Consider the following 20,727-nt stretch of genomic DNA (forward strand, 5'->3'; position numbering starts at 1 on the left):
TGATGGGTGTGTTCCTGGCTCCAGCTCAGAGGAATGTGAGGTGTGGTTGCCAGTGTTGCCCAACACAAAGTAGCTCAGCGTTCAGTGGGACATCTATGGCAACCGCAGGCTGTTTAACCAACACTCAGTCGTCTCTACTTTACAGGAGACTGGGTTTATGTGCAGGTGTGCCACATTGTTTTCACACTGCAGGAAAATAATGTGATCTCTTGGAAAGACTTTACTCACTGTTCCTCACAGGCTGAGATCAAACATTAGATTTATGTGTTCAGATTTTATAGTGACTATCCAACCATTTCTTGCCAACAGGACCTCCCCATTCAAAAAATATGCTGTGCTTATTCTTCCTTTTCTTTGATGTTTCAGCTTTGCTGTGCAGCATGGTGTGTAGGGTTTTTCAAATTCAGCTGTGGAAAGAGAAACTTCCAGTATATTTAAACAAAGACTGTATATAAAAGATGGGTGTAGCCACTATGATGTCACCTGTTGGTTTCTGGAATCTGTGTTTTGAATGCTTTGTGTGAGTGTTTTGGCCACTGCCATCTGTGGTGTTTTTGTGTGCGTGGGGGCTGGCTGTAGCTCAAGAGGTAGAGAACATCATCTATTAACTGGAAGGTTAGTGGTTCCCTGGCTGCTCCATTCTGCATGACCTTGGGCAAGATACTAACCCCAAGTTGCTCTCCGATGTGTCAATTGGAGTATGAATGTGTTTGAAAGTTAGATAGAAAGCACTAAAGCATAGAAACAAGTGTTTGTGTGAATGGGGGAATGAGGCATGTTGTATAAAGTGCCTTGAGTGCTCATGCAGAGTAGAAAACCACTAGAAGCCAGTCCGTTTACTAATAGCATTTTTTGTCCAATATTTGAACAAAACTGTAACTGTACCAGCACTAACTTTCAACAACAAGGACATGTATACAGTGGTGAGGTGTGTGGTGGGAGTTGGGTTTAGGGTTTAGAGTGGGATTACATCAGCTCTTCCTGTCTGCAGTGGTGATGCACAGATTGACAGATGAGGTCAGGCAGAAGTCTCTGTGGATTATGCTGTTTGCAGACGACATTGTGATGCGTAGTGAGAGTAGGAAGCAGGTGGAAGACAGCCTGGAGAGGTGGAGGTATGCAATGGAGAGAAGAGGAATGAATGTCTGTGAATGAGAGGGAGACAGTTCGAAAGGTGAACACACAAGGGGTAGAGATAGTGAAGATAAATACCATCCAAAGCAACAGAGGTGAAGAAGAAGTGAAGGGGGTCATGCAGAGTCTTGGTGTGACAGAAGAGTATGGTAGATGGAGGTGGGATAGGGTGAGATGGAGCAGATGATCTGCTGTGGTGATTCTTAAAGGAAGCATTCAAAAGAAGCTGATGATTTGGATGAAACACTGGAGCGATAGCTAATCAGTGCTAGCAACACTGTGTAGCTAGCTGTATCTATAAATGGTAGAGATACAATCCACAGGCATCCATGTCGGCTAATAAATACCAAAATTTCACTCATCAAAACTAAAGACTTTTTGGGCGATCTGTGCCTCACAACAGCCTGTGTTGGTACTGTCAATGGTAAATGGACTGGTTCTTACATAGTGCTTTTCTACTCTACTGGAGCACTCATAGCGCTTTAAAAATATATGTTTGTAAATATGTATTTGGATATAACAGAAAATACACCAACCATACAGTTGTTATGAAGGGAATATTTGTTTTGTTTGGAGCCAGCCTAAAGTGGTCACGCTGTCTTGAAGGTTGTTTTTCCAACTAGTGTATTTAGGTCAATGCAGATTACCAACTATATTGCAGAGACTCCTCTTTCAATAAGACATCCCCATAAATCATTAATACAAGCAGTGGGGTCATAGAAGGAGATTATAGTACAACTAGTGCCATAAAAGCCGCTGATGGAATGGGTCAACAAAACGCTATCCTTAAGTAGCACTGTTACCTATTGCAAACTGATTTAAAACATTACTTGAAACCAGTGACCAGAACTAACTTCAATAGAGAAAACACCAGAAAGCTGGTTTAGAGGTAAAATAATATGCTGTAGCATGACATAAGGGACTGCACTTTGGCTTTGCTCCGGGCATTTTTTGTTGGGGAAAGGTGAGGATTTAATAGAATAGAATAGAATAGAATAGAATAGAATAGAATAGAATTCAACTTTATTGTCATTGCACATGCACATGCACAGGGCAACGAAATGCAGTTTGCATCCATCCAGAAGTGCTTTAGCCGTGATATAAATATATTACAATATATATTAGCAATAATATAGATATGTAAGTATATTACAGAAATGGGTCTATTATGGTATGTTATAATGTACATGGTATGAAGTATGTTATGAATATTGTATAACTATAAGTATGTACAGGCTGTAGTGAGTACAAGCTATGTACAGGCTATGAACAGGATATAAATATGAAATAAAAAAACTATACAGAAATATGAGATATACAGTTATACAGAAATGTGAACTATGCAAGTTATGAACAGTTGTAGTATTAAAAATTATCGTATGTACAGAATGATTATTTACACAGAACTATACAGTAGTGCAGTTAAGATAAGTGAGATATGTGGATAATTTCTACAGAGGCTATATAAAGTGCTAGTGGTTGTGAGTGGTGGTTCAGTCCATGTTATTATTGTGTGTTTGAGGGTACAGTTGTCCATTGTGTGTGTGTGTAGGTGGTTGTGTGTGTGTGTATGTTCAGTCCATGAGTTTAACATGGGTCAGATGTCAGGAGGCAGAGTTCAGGAGTCTGACAGCTGTGGGGAAGAAGCTGTTCCGGTACCTGGTGGTCTTAGTCCGGAGGCTCCTGTAGCGCCTCCCAGAGGGCAGGAGGGTGAAGAGTCCATGTGATGGGTGACTGGGGTCTCTGATGATTTTCCCAGCCCTTTTCAGACACCACTTCCTGTAGATGTCCTTTATGGCAGGAAGTGGTGCTCCGGCGATGCGCTGGGCAGTTTTCACGACCCTCTGCAACGCCTTCCGGTCCGAGGCAGAGCAGTTCCCGTACCAGACTGTTATACAGTTGGTCAGGATGCTCTCGATGGTGCAGCGGTAGAAGTTCACCAGGATGTCTGAGGACAGGTGGTTCTTCCTCAGAGTCCTCAAGAAGAAGAGGCGCTGGTGAGCCTTCTTGACCAGCTTGGAGCAGTTGGTCGTCCAGATGAGATCCTCGGAGATGTGGACACCCAGGAACTTGAAGCTGCTCACACGGCCCACAGCCGTCCCCTTAATGTGGATGGGTGGATGTGGGTCAGCATTCCTCCTGTAGTCCACGATGAGCTCCTAGGTCTTCTCAGTGTTAAGCAGCAGGTTGTTTCTGTTGCACCACTCAGCCAGACGATCCACCTCCTCCCTGTAGGCGGCCTCATCGTTGTCGCTGATGAGGCCAATCACCGTGGTGTTATCTGCAAACTTAATGATGGTGTTGGAACCATCAGCAGGTCTGCAGTCGTGGGTGAAGAGGGAGTAGAGGAAAGGGCTCATCACACAGCCTTGTGGTACACCGGTGTTCATTGTGATTGTTGATGAGCAGTGGTTATCCAGCCAGACATGTTGGGGGCGGTTGGTCAGGAAGTACAGTAACCATTTGCAGATGAGGGAACTGATGCCCAGGTCTGTCAGTTTCCTGATGAGTTGTGAGGGGTGGATTGTATTGAACGCTGAACTGAAGTCTATAAACAGCATTCTGGCGTATGTGTTGTTGTTGTCCAGGTGTGAGAGGACAGAGTGCAGTGCGATGGAGACTGCATCCTCTGTGCTCCTGTTCTGGCGGTATGCAAATTGGTGGGGGTCCAGGGTGGGGGGGAGACAGGATTTGAAGTGTGCTAGGACCAGCTGCTCTAACCACTTAGTGATGATGGGGGTGAGTGCTACTGGGCGGTAGTCATTGAGGCTAGATGGGTTGGAGTTTTTGGGTATCGGGACGATGGAGGTGGATTTGAAGCAGGCCGGTACCACAGCGTGGGCCAAGGACAGGTTGAATATGTCTGTCAGGACTCCTGCAAGCTCCCCAGAACACGCTCTGAGAACACGCCCGGGGATGCCATCAGGACCTGCAGCCTTGTGGACATTGATCCTGCTCAGCACCGCTCCTACATCAGTGGGGGAGAGAGTCAGAGGTTGGTGGTCTGGCGTCGTGTCTGTACAATACAATGCTTTACAAATGCATATTAGACCACCTACCATAAAAAGAAAAAAACACAAATATTTTAGAAATCTGACAAAAACTTGTTTAAAACGAGAAATTATATTGCTATTTGGCAGGCAAATAACAAACTGAATTCATGTTTCTCAACCCAAATCCTGACTTCTCTGAATCAGTGAAAAATTATCTGAGCATAAGACTCAATCACTGAAAATTTTCTTTTCTTTTTGTCAAACAGTGAATTGGAAAATTAATGAATGGCAGCAAAAATTATATTTTAGCATTAAAAATATTATCTCGGTTAAAGAGCTTGTACATACTGGTGGACACACAATTATTCTGGTTATTATTAATACTGTTCATTTATAAACTTTACAGCTGATTGGATGGTGGTCTTATGATTTTGTTTAGCAGTGCATATGAAAACAAGGAACTAAGACATATAAATATATTTGTCACTTAATGTCATCAGAGGGAGAAGATGGTAACCACAAGAAAACATTCCTGAAATAGTTGCAAAAGCTGCCCGATGGTGAGAGTGGTGCACTACATTTCCAAAAATGGTGTCAAAGACAGAGTGAGTTCGTTCTCATGCCTCTCAAAAATGTTCTCGTGGATTTCTGCCAGAGAATGTAACGTTTAACCAGCTCAAACCTTTCCCTGCTCCTCCCTTCCCGGGCGACTTTGCGTGAGTCAGCTGGGCTCATTACGCACGTTCCGGTGTGCGGCAGGTGTAACTCTGGCCACACCCACAAGGAAACTCCTGTCAGGCAGACTCAGCAGGCTGTCAGTCGGCATCAGAGCACCGCAGAAAGGAGGAGGAACAGGTAAGAAGCTCATAATTTACCAGGAACACTTGTTGGAGTTTAACGGGAGCGCTTTGGCACAGCTTTTTTTGTTGACATTGATTCCGGGTCAGAAATGCGCTGCTTTTACTTACTTAGTCTGTTTTTTTAAGGATAGTGCTGAGGAACAGATAATCCAGCTGATGCAGGGAAGCACAGAGACTGCTTCAGGTCAAAACTGTGCACAAAAAAAGTTAAACTAAACTTTTAAAGTTTAGCCTGCGGCAAATGGAGATGCAGGCTTTAATAAATTCAGCCAGAGTACATATTAACAAGTCCGAAGGATTGATTTAGCATGTAGATCTTCAAATAATGAAGCTTGAGACAGGCAGTGTAAACGGAGAGAAGGTACCATAAAGTATGATAAGAATAGGCAATTAATATGGTGACTGAAGAACTATGAAGTATGATTAAAGCTACTGTTGTTCCAGGAGCATTATGCAAGAGCTGCTCAGAGTTAACAGCATTAGTGTGATAATGTTACCAGAAATCAATAGTTCTCAACCTTTGTGGCCCGCCTTACTGCAGTCTGTGTTTGTGCTTGAGTACTTTTCATGGCGCTGGTATGCAGGTTGTAATACCTGTAGTGTATTAATACTGTGGAGAAACATGTAAGTAATGCAGATACTTTAAAAAAATGCATTAACAAATAATTTTCAATACAATAGTAAATACTTTAAATTTGATTATAGAATGAAATATAAAGTGCTACATAGTGCAACTGTGTAGCATCTTATTATATGGAGTCAGCGTGGACTCGAAAGTGGTTACTACAGGCTTTTCCTTGCTTTTTATCATGTTAATGAAACAACCTAAAATTAGGCACTGGGCTCATTCTCACTGTTGAGCTACATTACACATTTCAGTGTTGAAAAACTTGACTGACATGTAAAGCACCTTGACCTTGGTCTTTTCCAACACGTTCAGGATGAACTGGAAAATCATGTGGAAACCTTTTAGGAGTCTGAGCTGGAGGAGCATTTAGTGTCTGTGGCTTTGGAATGACAGATTCACTTTTCATGTGTACTGTGGGTCTGCTGTGTGCAGTTTCTACATACTTATGGCCAGAAAGTATAGTGTGGGGAGTTTATACTACCTTCCATGAAATCTCAGTGTTGTAAAGTGGCATGAAAATATACGTTTTGCAGTTTCTTATCCACCATAATAGTGACTTTAAGCTACTTCTCTGCAAGATCAAACTCGTGTCAGGCATTGACAATAAAATTCCCTCTTTTTGTAATACTGATGATATCTAACAGTTTTCATTTTCTCAAAGTACACTCAGACAAAGGGTAAGTCAGACTCTGCCCTCTGATAAGAGGCCAACAGAGATGAGATGTTATCTTTATTTCAGCTGGGTGGAGGGCGCTATGTGAACTTTTACTGACTCCACGTGGAGCTGCTGTGTTACTTAACACTTAATTAGTAATAGTCACAGCAACAATAACAACACCTAACCAAACCATGCTGTTCTTAACTGGGTCTCTACCCCTGCATGCCTGTTTGGTTGAAGAATGAAATTGGGCGACTGATTACAAGCTGTGATTGTTTGTGTGGGTGTGTTTATGTGTGTGTGTGTGTAATCACAGTAAAACACGGTCATGGAGACACCAACAGTAGTGAGAACTATGGCAGTTTTAAGTCAGAAGATACAACAGGCCAGAGAGAGCAGTGGTTGTTAGGCTAGTTCTTCTGTGAAATAGTCGCCACAAATCGATATTATTTTATCACATTAACAATAATTAAAGGAATAAGTGAGTTCCTGTAGCCATTGTGAGCTTATATCTTTGTATTTTTTTCTAGTTTGTTTTGTTTTTAGCTTGCAGGCCAGTGAGCGTGTTGCCTACGCAGCTACTTTTGCAGCCTTGACAGCTAGCTTAAGAAGCAGGGATATTAGTGATACATGAGTTGCTTTAAAGGGTGACGTCAAGCACATACAATTACTTATTATATTTCTGAAAGTTATGTTTTCTCACATATGTTGCAAAATGTAGAAAATGTCATCCTCACAGAGATGTGCTAGCAGGCTAAAATGAAGTCAGCTTTACGCAGTTATGTGTTAAATAGATGATCAGTGTTGTTGTCCTGTGTTCAGAATGTAAAATGTGCTTTCTAAAGCTGGTTTTTCACGATTGTCTAAGGCAAATTGCAGTCATTCACGTGTAAATGTTTTCTTGGCTGAAGAATGCTGAAACTATTGTCAGCTGTTAGCATTACTGACTTTCTTGCTTAGCTAAAGTGTCTTTGTATTAGTCCACGTTCCATGTCGTTATCTTTCATTCCATATATCTAACATATTTTTTACTGTTACTCTCGATTTTACACTTTTTTACTCTTGACTCTTTAGTTTTTGGGGTGTGTATATATGTTTTTTTATTTTACTTACACTGTGTAAATGATGACTTGGATTTTCTTACATACCAGAAGTTAAGCTTATTAGTTTTGTTGTATTTAGCTTTTAGCTTTTTAGCTTTGACTATATATATATATATATACATATATATGTATATGTGTATATATATGATGTGTGTATGTGTGTGTTTTTAAAAAGGGTTGAACCAAGGGAATGAGTGACCCAACACACCACACAAGGCATTAGTCATTGCATATTGTGCAGCAGTATTTCTCTCTTTTTCTATGTCATATTTTGACTTAATCCCTTTTCTCATTGAGAATTTTTCAACAATTCATCAGAGCTCTCTCCGTTTCAGTCACCCTTTCTCCCCTTTCACTCTCACCCAGTTCCTTTGGTTTCTTAATACCACTTTCTTATCTTTTGGATGTTTCAGTCTTTCCTTTTTATCAGTTTTCCAAACTCAACCATACGTATATATGGGACAAAGAAATTTAGTTAAATCATGTGTAACAACTTCAATCTGTTTATCTGTATCCAACCTCTGTCCTTCGCACACCCATCCTCTCTCTCTTTAATGGGTATTAATGGAACTACATTCTTTCACTTGACTCCAGCCCAGGCAGTTAATGAACCAGACCAACGAGAATACACAACTGATCTCTTTCACAGTTTTGCTCGGCACACACCCACCCTACACTGTCTCATTGCTTTCTCTCTCTTTTCTCTCTCTCTTGCCTTGTCACTGTTTGTAATGGAGTAGAGATGGGTTAAAATGTTGCATAAGTAAGTGTTAATGCAAGTCAAAGAATAACACATTGTAAAAAATATATCTCAAGTTCTGTGTAAGTTCTTTGCTGGATTTTTTTTCCTGTTTCTTGAGGGCATAAATTTCAGATGATGTTTATCTGTGGTAGATCATTTCTTTTCATAAGGAAGTGGAAGGACTGCCACTTCTCTTGTCCTTTATTTGTCCAGTTCCCCTGAATGTTTTAAGGAAACACTGCACGCCATGCTGAGATATCACCTTTTGGTGTCAAAATAATATTTTATCCCCCTCAAACTGTTTTATCTTTGCCATTTTCCAGAAATTCAGCTAAAGAAAAGAGGAAAAATAATGTGGCTAAAGATACATTTCTAAATTGGTTCGTTGCTAAGTTGTCTGTTATGTATAGACACAACACTGGTTTATCCCTTGTATTAGGTGCATTTTTTATGCTTGAATGATTCAGTTGGTGTTGAGTGGCTTAACAAACAAAGAAACATTTGTCCAAAAATGGTCAGGTACAATGACTGGAGTGAAAATGAGTGAAAAAGCAGCCAATGTTCAAATACAAACACTCAAAGATAGACTTTTTTAAAAATTACAAGAAAGGCTCCTTGTAAGCAACCTATAAAGAAATGAGTGGTACTTTAAGACCTTTGCACAGGACTGTATGAGGAGACATTTTATTTAAATTCCTTGCAAATGCACATTTGGATATCTGTTACAGAGAAACTTATCTAGCCATTAGATTATGGTAACTTAATCGCTGTTGACATGGCCTTCACGGTACCTTCAGCTACATGCCAGTAACATGTTACAGTTGCTTACTACCCACAACACTTGGCCTACATCACAAACAGGTTACCCACATTAATTAAAGGGAATGGCTTTAAGAGAAATGTATCCTGTACCTGTGGTTTCAGTTTCTCTAGTCAACTCACTGCTAGTACACAAACCTAACTTTGCCAACACCATCATCAGCCCTGCAACCCACTGCACTCTTGGTGTCATAGGTTTGCCAGTTTAACATTAAAATTGATATGATGAGCTGATAATAACTTGGAGCTTTTGGATTTACGGTATAGGGTAAAATGTCTTTTTTGGCTTTCATAAATACAAAGTGCTGTTTGAGGGTTTTAAAATTACAATCAAGTTAAGTTTCATAGCAACACGGCTGAAACTCTGACATTGTCTCCTTGGTCAAAACTGGGAGAAATTGTTCCTCATGAACTTTATTGTAAATGTTTATTTTGTTTTCTTCAAACTGAAAAAAAGATATTATGGAAAGCATTTCTTGAACACTAACTAGGAAGTCTAATAAGGACGTCCAAGCAGTCTTAAAGAAGTAGCTCAAAGTGTTGTTGAATTGACATCCACAACATCAGTTTGACTTTCATTTTGGAGCATGCTAAACCTGATGTGCATTTACTGGACTAAATTTTTCATCCCATCCTTGAAGTCTTGATCAAAAACTAAAATGAATTTTTTCAAGACATCAAATTAAAGAAAGAAAAAATGGTTTGGGGCAAATTATATAAAGATTAATGAGGATATATATAATTTTCATCAGTGTTTTCTAATCCTGAACACATGAGCACTAAGGCTACATTCACATCACATACTGATGTGGCCTGAATCGAGATTTTATAGCTCCAAATGACTGTGGGAACTAATAAATTACACATCAGAATTGGTTCACTTGGAAACATTTTCCTTGAATGTACTGCACAAGAGATTTACTAAAAACAAATGAAATTTAAAAAAAAAAAAAGAATATCAGTAAGGCCTGTATTGTGAACTGTTTCCCAAGCCCTTTTGGGACAGTCTCATAGACGATCCCAACTTTCACAAAGCTGGGTGTGTGCGAGAATAATTGAGATTATAGATGATGTCATTGTTTTTAAGAAATTGTTTCTCACCTGTAGATACAAGTCTTTGTGTGTGACTACTTCATTTACCGAAACCTCCATTACCTTAACATTTAGCTATGCCATTTTAGTAAGAATGATGACATCAGCATTCATAAATTCACTTGATGTCAAAACTGGTGACAAGTTGTGACATTTTTATTAGAAAGGGCAGTTACAAATTTAAAATTAAGAATGTTGTTATCCGTTTTTTTTTTTTCTGGAATTTTTAGGAAAAGGTTTATTTATTTTATTTTCTTAAGGTAATATTCCAATCAAACATCCACATACTCAGCATTTATAATCAGTATTTTTGATCTTCTAAAGAAAGTAATTATGCATTCATTTTCAGTGTCATGTTTGTGCACAGGTCAGTGAATGCAATTAGGTGACAAAGAACACCAAAGTTTCTTGTCTTATTGAGGTGCATTCCCATGGCTGTTATGCTTTTTTGCTCACAGCGCTGTCTGTCAGATGATATTCAAAGTATGTCTGTGTTTGCTGTCATTCTTCCTAAAGCTTCACTTGTGTTTGCAGAAGTGATTGTACATGTTCAGCAGCCTGACGGAGACAATATGTCAAATACCTGAACCTTAAAAACCATTACGTGTCTTTTTATGCAGCTTAGTAATCATTCCTTCTCCACTTAATAATAATTCAAAATACTTTCTCAAGTATTTTGAATTATTAATAATAAACTTTTAATAATTAATAATAAAAAGCACTTGCTTAAATGTAGCTTAGCTATCATTTGTAATAACACAAAAATAAATGACTTAAAATTGTCATTTAGGAAAATAATATTATCATATTCTTCCTACATGTCAACTGATGCATTCAGGTGTTAGTAGTATAACAAATGAGATAAAAAGTAGATAGTGACTACCAGTCTACTTTGGCCAAAGATAATCGATAAATCTGAGGTGGGCGGGGCAGTAGTATTTCTGTCTGCGTTTTTATCTGCAGTTATGTGGAAAAGAAAGCTCTAATAGGACTCTAAGAGATTTGAAATGCACTTGATTAAAACAGTGTGACCGCCTGTATAACAGCAGAAGTTTTGGCAGTGTGATGGTCTGTAGCTTTCAACTAACCACAGTCCTTCCAGGAGTAGATTTTCCAACATCTACTCTTGGGACGATTATGACAGTACAATTGGAAAAAGACTGATCAAGTGTTTCTTATTTCGAAGAGTTTCCAGGAGAAAGCGTCTTCTCTTTAAGAAAAACATGGCAGTATTGTTTAGATTCATGAAACAATGTCCTTCAGACAGACAAGACTGGTGTGGAGATGTTTGGCCAAAACCAAACACAGCATATCAACACCTCAAACTACTGCCGGGTAGGAGTGATGATTTGGACTTGTTTTGCAGCCAAATTGGGTCATTCAACAAGAAAATGATCCTGAGCACAACAGCAAATCTACAACAGTATGGCTGAAAAAGAAAAGAAGGTGTTGTGACGGTCCAGTCAAAGTCCAGAGCTCAACCTGACTGAGGCTGTGCACAGTTTGGTTAAAGTGTTGCTGTGGCAGGACTTTAACCAAACTGTGCACAACCTCAATGAACTGAAGTGATGATGTAAAGAAAACTGAACCAAAATTCCTCCAGAAATGACGTGAGAGACTGATTAGGTCATATAGAAAACAGTTACTCTAAGTTATAGGTGCTAAATGTGCTTCTACAAACTATTAAGTCATGGGTGTAGTTAGTTTTTCAAAAAAACTAGAATCTTCTTTTGGAAAGTTTGTGGAACGATACCTTGGCTTCACAAAACAGTATAAATATTTATCTTCTATTGCCCCTAGGTTTACAACAAACCACCTATTGTGTGCAACATTCATTTCTATTATAATCAAATGTCAAGCTGTCTGGTATGGGAAACACCCCATAGTGGCATTTGGTGCCCATCAATCATTAACACAATGGAAGAAAGAATTTTTCATAAACCCCTGAAAAAAAAGAAGAAAAAAGATCTCTGTGCAGTAAGTCACTGTGGTTTTATGAAATGTTCATTAATGACATTTAGTATTGTGCTAGCTGCCTTTCTATAGCACAGATTGTTTGGTGGCTCAATAAAAGATGTGGAGCTACTGTGCATGTGTGAGAGAGAAGCGAGACACTGGAAAAAAAAAAACTTATTTACTATTTCCATGAAGTGAAAATAAAGATGTCCTTATGCACTTATGAATTGAGTGAGTAATTTGTGAGTTTGTCAACTCTAAGCAGCCAATTCCAGAATGATTCAGTGTAGAAATACATCAAAATATTAAAACAATGTTTTCAAAAAAAACAAACAAGCCATCATTTTTAAAAAAAGGCGTCTTAGCATAAGGCTTGTTCTAGCTCACAATCTTTTAATTATGCACACACAGGAGTCACATAAAAGCATGACTGAAAGTGAGATTATGCCACAAACTGCAAGTCAACAGTGAATCATGTGAAAGCAGCAGGAAGGATGGAGATGGTATGTTAGGAATCAGGGCGTGAGTTTTGAAGGACAAGATGAACGTACACACACACGCAAACTATTTGGTACCGTGTTGCGATCTCCTCATTTTAGTAGCATTATGCAATTCAAATATTACTTTTCTTAATGGAGCCGGGAATGGACTAGTACTGTGTGCTGGTATCAGTCCTGCGGGTAGAAACTCCCCTTTCTTTGATATATCTCTCGCATGACTTCACACTGGTCTAAGGTCAAGATGGCTGACTTCCTAGAAAATCACTTTCTTCCCCTGAGCTGTTTATAATGCAGATAAATTTAACCTGTCTTTCATAATGCCATTATTGCAGATTGCAGCAGCACCACTTTAACACAAACTCGAGGACTTCCTGTTCTTTTGTACTCCCACAGGTTGCAGGTGTATGTGTCAGTAGTCACCTGCTTACAGTTTTCATGCTAGGTTAAACTAACAGCCTCTCAGCTGTACTAATAATATTTAACATACAGACAAGAATAAGGGCCATACCAGTGCTTTGTTTTAATCAGGTGATACAGGGGAGCGTATCAACAAGCAGGGGACAAAGAAAACCATAATAAATGATGAAATGAATAAATACAGCAAACTGTTGTGCATAAAATACTGAAAACAGTAAAGCTAATATTATTTGCACTCTTGACTACAGTTCATAGGCCTGCTTAAAAAAAGGTTTAATATCAAAATATACATACAGTACCTAAAGTAAAAATACTCTTCATGTGGAATGACCCCTTTCAGAATCTTATTGGATTGCAAATTTTTGAGGTATTAATGTGTTCTAGGGAAAACCCATCATGGTATTCTTCTTTATTTTCATCGGTTACTGCATATAGAAAGATAGGAAAAACAGATGTTCATAAACACCAAACAAATACACATATTTCTTCTTTTTCTCCTTTTCAAGATACATACTCATTGTAAAAGATAAAGTAATCAGTTACAGGCACCATTAGCCTCACTGTTTGAACACATATTTACAGCTCATTGTAGTTCCAATTTGGACATCACATTAAGTCGATTCCAGTTCTGTGTTCATTGGTCATCTACAGATCTATTAATTTGCTTTCTAATGTGGTTGTTGTCTTTTGTTATCATTACATTATATTAAAGATGTAGCTGTGTAATAGTTTAGCTTTCAGCAGTCACATTTCTTTTGTCTGTTGCCACCTTGACTGCTGTTTTAGCAAAAATAACTTTTAAAATCACTGACAGGATAGTGATTTTAAGCCCTGTGGACACCATAGAAACTGAATTGCTTTCAGAGATTATCGAAATAACTTACTATAATGCAATCCATTACACTATCCATTTGTAAATTCAATAAGAAGAAAAACCGCTGTACCGTATAATTTAGCTGAAGTGTGAAAGCTTCACATTCTGCATCTAGAAACGTCGCTCTTTTTGCTGTTGATTTCCTTCCATTTCATCATCCTTTCCAAAGCTCACACTCGCCTCCATAACATAGTGCTCGGGCCAAATGGTTTCGGTTTGAAGGTCATGAGCGTTTTTTGGAACCCATTTTCTACATCTTGTAAATTCTCCCGCTAATGGACACCTGAGAGTTAATTATTCATCTGCATCATTTAGAAACTGCTACAGAGCTTCTCCTCGAATGCATCTTAGTGCATTTTTGCATTTTATAGCTCCTTGTGTTTTTTTTTTTTTCACTCCAAGTTTTAATGAGTGTTGTTTTGCATTATGCAGTACCTCCAGGCTTCAATTTGGCATCTGGGAAAGTTGGCTTGACTCCAAGACTGTGGTCACCCAGTGCTTATTACTCATTAAGCCTCATCGGAGGGCCGAGTGGGTGCAGGCTGGGTGGGTGCTGGGTGGGAGTTGCAGTGCTTGGAGAGTTGATGTTGTTGTTGTCGATGCTCTAGTTTTAAAACTGAACTTGGAGATGAGAAAGTGAAGTGAGTTTAAAAAAGAAAGTGTTGATCATTTGCATATCCTTCTACATATCATGGCTCTAGAGTAAAAACATGATTGTACTGAACATGGTGTTAGCTTCTTATTAACTGGCATGTTTATTATTGTTTTCAGGGTAAAACTGATTTTGCTTTGCTTAAACTATGCATGGGCAGTAAAACTGAAGCTTTGAAGCAAAAAGAAAGTAACCTAATATATTTCAGCAAATCAGCGTAAAAGCATCAGATTAGTCTCCCAGAGGCCAGATTATGTTAACAATGGCAGAATTTTTGACAAATTTCTAAATATCAAAAAATGCCACTGACCAATTTGACCAACTTTATCAAGGTTAATTTTTAAAAAATGCACCCCACTGACTGTTAATTGGAAAAGACTACTGTGTGGTTAGCCTTAGGCATGTAAGCCAAATAGAATACACATTCACCCAACCTTCATACCAGATTCATGTCAAATGGAAAGTCTTTGTTGTTGTTTTTTTCTCACACATAGGCAGGCCACTAAAGTATGCTTGGAACTCAGTAGATTTTTTAAAGAATGCCTCCAGCCATGCAGTTTAATACTCAATAACCATCTTGCTCTTATTTTCAAACATCAGTTGTTGCTAACCTGTTAGCTCTGGCCCATTTCAGCCAGGTCACCCTTGTGGTGGTTGTCAACATCATTCAGCTCGATCTCCATCTCCCATTGTTGTGAACTGCAGCTGGCAACAGTAGTCTTTGTTCTGCTCTGGAGATCTGCTGCAAGCTGGAGGGGCCACTCTAACCAGAACCTTCGGCAGGTGGGGAGCTGGTTCATGTGCCACTAAACTGAGCTTGCAGAAGCTGCAGAGCAAAATGAGGCGACTGCCGTCACCAGCTGTTGAAATCTGTCGAGAAGTGGGGGAGATGGCTGGAGTTTCCTCTGTTATTTATTCTCATTAAATGTATATAGTGTTAGTTTTTAACTCATTTAATCAAGCGTAGGTGTACCGCACATTCATGTACACACGTGTCACCCCGCAACCACCACAAATAGAATCTGATTCTATTAGAAACACTGACAGGGGATGGAAAACAGAGGATTCCCAGTATTTATGACATAAAGACTGGGAATTATAACATATCCAACCCACTAAACTTAGGTTTAGTGGGTTGGATATGTTGCAGCTTTCCAAATAATCCCCAGTGATTCCAACTGGGCTAGGTTGACTCTATTTGTTGTTTAAAGAGTCAACCCTAAATTCTGATAGGCCATGAGCATTACGTTACATGTTGCTGTGTTGCAAAGCTCTAATTTCATTATGGTCATACGTTGTCATTGCCTTTTTTTGCCACCACCTTGTTAATATCTGGTTAAGGATGGGCAGCAAAAACTATTCAGATGAGAAGGTGTTGAGTGTGGAACACATGGAAGTACTGGTAATTCTTATGTTATGGTAAAAATGGTTTTTAAATAAAATGGATAAATATGTGAAATAATTTTCTTTTACTTAAAGCCTTGAAGCGTTTTGCTCACTACAAGTAAGTGCTGTTTTATTGGGTAGTCACTCTTAAGACAAACTATGGAACAGTTCTCACTGTAGTAGTTGTATTGTACAATGGTTTACACTTTTTGAATTGTAAGGCTTTGTTTTTCAATGATGCATAATTTGGTTCAGGCATATTCCTTTACCTGTATTTGGACTGGTCAGTATTGAGAGATTCAGACTATCCAAGTAGTTTTAAGTACTACTTACAGCTTTGCTCGATTTTCATGGTGAATCAGTTTATAATATTACTTCAATCTGGAATGTGAAGAAATGTGTAGAACATTTTTTGGCCTAAATGGATGATAAAGACCACTAGAAATACTCTTAAATACATGACTTTACATGCATCACATAGCCAAATGTTACTAGATGGCCTAGCTGAGTTACTGCATAAAGTCACTAATGAAGTCATATGTCTATGCACAGTTATCTTCTACAAGTGCTTCATCAGGGGCGTCGCACTTTTCTCTGAGCCTCTGAAGGATTGCTGTGACACTGCCCATCAGAATCCATCTCTTCTTGAATCACATATTGTCTATTAGCTGTTATTTTTATCTTATTGTTGTTCTTAAAAGACATTTTTAAGCATTTTGTCTGTATTTTGTTGGCCGGTTCACATAGAATCAAACATTTGTGTAAATCTTCGGTAAAATTTATTCATTCACCTATAGTGTGTCTGTCTGCAGACCAAAACTCATGACTGCACAAATAAACATGCAGACACATTCGAGGACCCACCCAGTGTAGTGCAAACAGAAGCGTGTTTTACATCTGTTGCCCGTGTGGGTCTTGGACTGTGTCCAGTTCTTTAGAAGTTTTACGGTATAATGTTTTTGCAACTAATTGTGCTTTCAGTTGTGGAAAGTCCCATTATTTGTAAAATCTAAACATATATATATATATATATATATATATATATATATATATATATATATATATATATATATATATATATATATATATATATATATATATATATATATATTATTTTTAGCTTTCAACCTAAAGGCTGGTACTTTCACTTTTTCTAATGGGGGACACTCCCAATAGGACACAAGGATGTGTTTTATGTTCTTGTCTCCCTGAGTGTGTAATTTCCCACTGCATGTTTGGTTTCCTTTAGGTCTACCTGCTGTGTCTTTGTGTTGCTCTACCTGTTTTTCTCCCTGACTGTCGGACAGACGACATCTCACAGAGGTTTTATTTCTTTTGGATGCGTCTTTGGGAGGAGCTCATCATAAGTAGGTTGCACACCCAGCCCTGCACACCTGTGCATGTGTATGGATTGCGATGCGGTTGGGTGGTGGTGAGAGCGGTATTGTGCCAAACCCTAAAATAACCCAGAGTAATACCTGTATGCAGTAAAAACATACCATTAATCAGTCTGGTGTAGGTCGTGCATTAGGGTAAAAAAGGAAGTTACTAGAAGATGATGGATTATTTTCCGTAATGGCACTTTATCTGCCACAGGTTGTCCATGCATGTTGTGGACATCTTGAATTAAGTGTTCCCTAGTTTAAGCTGTCATCTGCATTTAGATGCCAAATACATTTTATTTTCACATCATCACTTGATAAATGTACAAAGTTTCCCTTTTCCCTCAGAAAGTGTTTCCTGAACATCACCTAGTAAACTTTGTGTGTGAGCACTTTTCAAGAAATGGAGGGCATAGTGGTTTTGTTGTGTTTGACATGGTTAATGTGAGGGTGACGAGAGATCTGAACCTGAACTTGTGTAATTGTTAACTACAGAGGGACAGGCCCACCTATGCTTCAATTAAAAGGGGAGGTGCAAACAGGAAGAGGGCAAATACAGGAGAGGTGGTATTTTGTTTATTCGCCTCATTGGGTACAGACAAACTGGTTCTGCTGTTTTATACTGCTGGTGTTTTTATAGAGAGAGAGGAAGAGCTACACGTCCAGTAATGTTTAGCTGGGATTAATTAATCAACTACAATCCTCAATACTGGGTTGGTTTTGAACTTGAATTTCTAAAAAAGTTGTAAAAGTTTCCAAAGAGACTAAACACTCTGTTTGGTCAAAGTTATGTTGACCTCCTTGTCCTCCACTGTGTATTTTCTGCATTTCTGCTCCTTCTTCATTGTTTGATCTCAGTTGTTCCACTGCAGTCCAGCTGAGGAGAAATCGAGTTCAAAAATGCAGTAGAAATGTCTGTTGCGGTGTAGATCAGTACCCATTGTAGGCGTTTCCCCTAAAAATCAAGTTGGCAGAAGTGTTAAATTCAGCACAACTGAAACACGAATGTTTTTTGTTGTTTTTAATACATAATGGATGACAGTCAGGAATTTAACTTTCTATTTTCACTGTGTCTAATAAAAACAATGTTTTTGACAGAGCATGGGAAGTAACAGGTTCTACCTGGTGGATTTACATTAAACATAATAGTCCATTTAATGTGCTAGCAGCCAGCAGGAAAGCTCCAGAAACGAGAATTTCACCACTTAGCTTCTTCATTTTCAGATGCTGTGTTAGGTTTCTGAAAACATCTTCACAGTTTTGTTTTGACAGAACTACAATTTTGTTAACAATTATAAGACAAGCCTTAAACTTAAAAATATAAATGTAGTTTTATCTGACGTAGGGCTGTTCGATATAACGATATATATCGGATGATGATATAAAAACGTCTATTGTTTCATTTTACGCTATCGTTTGTTTCGTGGTGTCGCAAAATAAACTGTTTACGGCAATATTTTTTCATTATTTTGATGGTCACTGTAGTGGCTATATTAATTTCCTAAAGTTCTCTCTTTCTCTTATATTTAATATAACCACACTACAGACGGACAAGCACTTGTTTTTATGCGTTGTCGTTAGCAACAACGACGGTAAAACCACCTCGTGTCCGCTTGTTTATTTTCCACATAAACCTTTCACAATAAAGCTCAGGATCCTGTTGAGACTTTTCAAAATAAACTGAATCACGTGAAAGATGCAGAGTATTTACGGATGAGAAGCAAAAAAGAGCCGTCAGGTGCTAAAAAATAAACCTTAGACTCAAACGTTAGAACAGGCTTTTCCCCGCAGCACGCTGTGTAATAAATACTCACAAAGAAAACGGCGGCCGTTACAACCTATGTCTAAAAATGTATCGTTTCATGCATCAGTTAAAACACTCGACTCCAGGTACGCGACGCCCAGCTGGAAACACTTCACGCAAGTCGAGCTGCCCGAGATTCACAGAATTTACAGAAAATGTTACATTTTTGTGATTTATATCGTTATCAGACGATAGATGTCTTAATATCGGGATATGAGATTTTGGTCATATCGCACAGCCCTAATCTGACAGAGGTCTTTATTTTGAAAGATTAGAATGAAATTTTTAGCATTAGGAGTTAACCAGACTATATTTAAAGGAAATGCACATGACTTGGCATTTGTGTAAATTAACATAATCGTTACACTGTTAATGAACTTCGTCACTAAAAGTTGTTTCCATAATGAAACATTCCTCATCAGTAAATGTTACTACAAGGCGTCGTCTGCTGTTCACTCCCAGTTTAAAGCTTCTGGTGGTTCAAAGTGCATCAGTGCACAAGGTGACATACCAGAGCTGTGAGTCATGAACAAGGCGTGCTGGGTAGGAGAGGTTTCCTTGTGTACAGACATAGTTGCTTGCTGAGCAACAAATATCTGCAGTTATCGTGACAGTGCATGCCCATAGACCTCTGACCCTTTTATCTGATAATAAATGCCTCACTTACAGATTTTAAGATTTTTTTTTCCTAAAAAGAAAATTGTAAAAGAACAAAAAGAAAATTAATTCTGAATAAGCAACCATTCAGCATAATATGCAATATTAAGAGAGCCTGTGTCAATGACAAAGGCGATGATGCATGATTCATAACTTCCTGTGGGTGGTAGAGTGTCTCACCTGATTACATAACATAATATTATTGGTTTAAACAAGGAGATCTTAAAAAAAAAAAAATATCTTAGAAGGGATCTGAAAAGAGGGAAAGTAACACTCTTATCAGTAAAATCTTACTTTCACTAATGACAGAGTTTCTTTAGCTCCTGAAACAGGAACAACTCTTGACTTAAGCTGACTAGGTTGAAGGTTTTATGATTTCAACTCTACACTGGACTGCAGGTTAGTTGAATTTGAGCTAACTCATTTATGAGTAAAAGTTTTCTGGATTTTTTTTTTTTTTTTTTTGTTTAACAGAATCATCCAAGACTAAACCCCAGTCAGAGTAAAGCTTCAGCAGGCTTTTAGCCTATTTTAGCTCATATAGGTTTGGTTTAATAGCACATTTGTGTTTACAATTCATGGTTTAATGTCCTAAAGTCAATTTCCTCCAGCAGCAGCTGTTTTCAGGAAACAAGCTTTTAAAAGCGGCTGAGTGCAGGAAGGGGTCAAGGGGGCCATGCATGAAGTGGCTGCTTGTATTTTTTGTAAACTTAATCACATGACTACAAACACAACGGGAGACTGACAACATGGAGAAGCAAAACAATCAGAAAGTGACCTTAAGCAAAATCAGCACCGAGGGCTTCAAAACGACTACAAAGGGATGCAAAAGGCTACAGAATGTAGTGTTTCACAAATATTCACAAACGTTCACCTTATTATGGAAAGTTGTGACTTAAAAATATTTATCAAGCTATGAATTGTTTTTCATAAAAATCATTCAAGCTACTTTCACCACTTTCTGTCACTTTCTGTAGTCCAAAAATAATCTGGTACTAATAATAGTAATAATCGTTATTTAACTACACGCCGGATTTAAATTTTTGTGTAAAAATTCATGTTTTCCTGGG

At 38.4% G+C, this 20,727-nt stretch overlaps 1 protein-coding gene and 1 long non-coding RNA gene across 2 annotated transcripts in view; one reads left to right on the forward strand and one right to left on the reverse strand.

The window, feature by feature from the left end:
* The first annotated feature begins 4,895 nt into the window (after positions 1–4,895).
* LOC116324904 (cingulin-like protein 1) overlaps positions 4,896–20,727 on the forward strand; it is a 62,160-nt gene continuing 46,328 nt past the window's right edge. Inside the window, exon 1 of the mRNA XM_039615270.1 lies at positions 4,896–4,982. The gene's annotated coding sequence lies outside the window, so the exon portion shown is untranslated. The remainder of the gene's footprint in view (positions 4,983–20,727) is intronic.
* Positions 17,755–18,555, reverse strand: LOC120441180. The gene is made up of 2 exons (XR_005613856.1): positions 18,319–18,555; positions 17,755–18,151 (listed from the first exon to the last, which is right to left on the reverse strand). It is a non-coding gene; the product is annotated as an uncharacterized LOC120441180 (long non-coding RNA).

Source organism: Oreochromis aureus, linkage group 7 (genome assembly GCF_013358895.1).
Source record: "Oreochromis aureus strain Israel breed Guangdong linkage group 7, ZZ_aureus, whole genome shotgun sequence".
NCBI classification, from domain to species: Eukaryota; Metazoa; Chordata; class Actinopteri; order Cichliformes; family Cichlidae; genus Oreochromis; species Oreochromis aureus.